This window comes from Callorhinchus milii, unplaced genomic scaffold, assembly GCF_018977255.1.
Source record: "Callorhinchus milii isolate IMCB2004 unplaced genomic scaffold, IMCB_Cmil_1.0 Scaffold5, whole genome shotgun sequence".
Lineage (NCBI taxonomy): Eukaryota > Metazoa > Chordata > Chondrichthyes > Chimaeriformes > Callorhinchidae > Callorhinchus > Callorhinchus milii.
Window position 1 is genome coordinate 29,382,773 of NW_024704746.1, and position 1,736 is coordinate 29,384,508.

A 1,736-nucleotide genomic window follows, 5' to 3' on the forward strand; every position below is an offset into this window, starting at 1 on the left:
CTTAAAGAAGTTGTATGCCTCAATTATATTTTTGGGTGTGTATGTGTGCGGGAATTCTCAACCATAAGACATAAAATATGGAATTTATGCTGATTGTCTCGACAAATCATCTTATGCCACAGGCGCAAGAGAGTCAAAAACTTGAATTGATTTTTTTATTAATGTATTATCTTCCAGCAATCGCATACTGATGTTATTGGTACACAACGCTAGCAAGATGAAAACTTTGACAACAATTCGCCCTAAAGATTGTGACTGGAACTGCATTAAGCAATATCTGTCACAAACAGTTGTTGCCTTTAGCAACAATTTGGATTGTTTGTCTCTGTAAGAACTAAAATCACCATTTTGTCTGTAGGATCTTACAATAATAATAATCCTTGCGTTTGATAGAGCACCTTGTCACGTCATCGAGATGTCTCAAAACGCTTTACAAGATTTCACTGTAAAGTGCAGTGACTGTGTATTTGTAGATGAATGGGGTATCCAATCAGTCCACAGCAATGTCCCACAAACAGCAATGAAGGGAAATATCGATTTTCTGGGATTTGTTTTGGTCGGCCGGTGTGTCTGATACATGCGGAAACCCATCACCGTGCTTAAGAGTATCCGAACCAAACTGAGATTTCCATGCATCCCAACCTACGCATGGAAATTCCAGAGCAGTTTTAACTGGTTTAATATCTCATCCAAGGGATGACTCCTCCAACTGAGCTGGTTTATACCTCGTTATCGTTTGTTAACAAGGACTTTGTCATGCCAATGTGGAATGCAACATCTGTTTAACAGTGGAAAAAAGTACACACCTTTGAGAACACAGCCACATTCCATGTTATCTAAGGAAATATTTTGGCAGAAAGACAAAGAAAACGCAAACTGAAAATGAGAAGAAATTAGATATGAAAAATCTTTTAACACAAATACAGATTAGATTTGAAACTTCTGAGCCACATGGAAACCGATTTCAAGGGGAAGACAGACTCTTGGTAACAGTATTGGAACAGGTATAAACCACAGGCCCTATGAGAAAAGTTATGAGGGAACCCTAAGGAGAATAAGCACATTTTTGTTTGCTGGGGTAAAAAATATGGAGGAAAGATATTTGGTAATGAAAGGTGTAGAGAAAATGGCTGTAATCTGGCTACGTAACTTGGTTAGTGAGACTAAAAGCATAAGAAACACAAACTTCACAAACCTGGAGTTATAGAGGCTAGAAAAAAAATCTTACATAACAATAACAACTTGCATTTATATAGTGATCTTCACTCGGGCTAGCGTCCTGGAGTGCTTGAGATAGGGATAGATATGCAGAACAGGCTGCCCGATAAAATATTATAGATCCTGTTAACTTACCGTTCAGTTACAGGTGATAGAAATGAAGGGAAGATGTAAACGTGATCATTTAGAGGTCTAACGATCATCCATCATTGTTATTATTAATGGACTCAACTTTCAATCACCAACTTACTCTTAATGGACGTCCGCAAATTTGACACATTCCGTTCCTTCCTAATTTCTACATCTTTTCATACTTTTACACATTCGTGTTTAATCCTTCGATTTAAAATGGGATTATGCTAAAGGACGAGAGAGAATCGTTACAAAGGAGGGGAAAGTTCCTGAGAATAGAGAAGTTGACACCGGGAATGAAAATGTTCTCAAACTGGGAAACCACAGCATAAAATGGTGCGAACGCCAGAAACAGCTCTTTGACGTACAGAATGGTATCACCCACA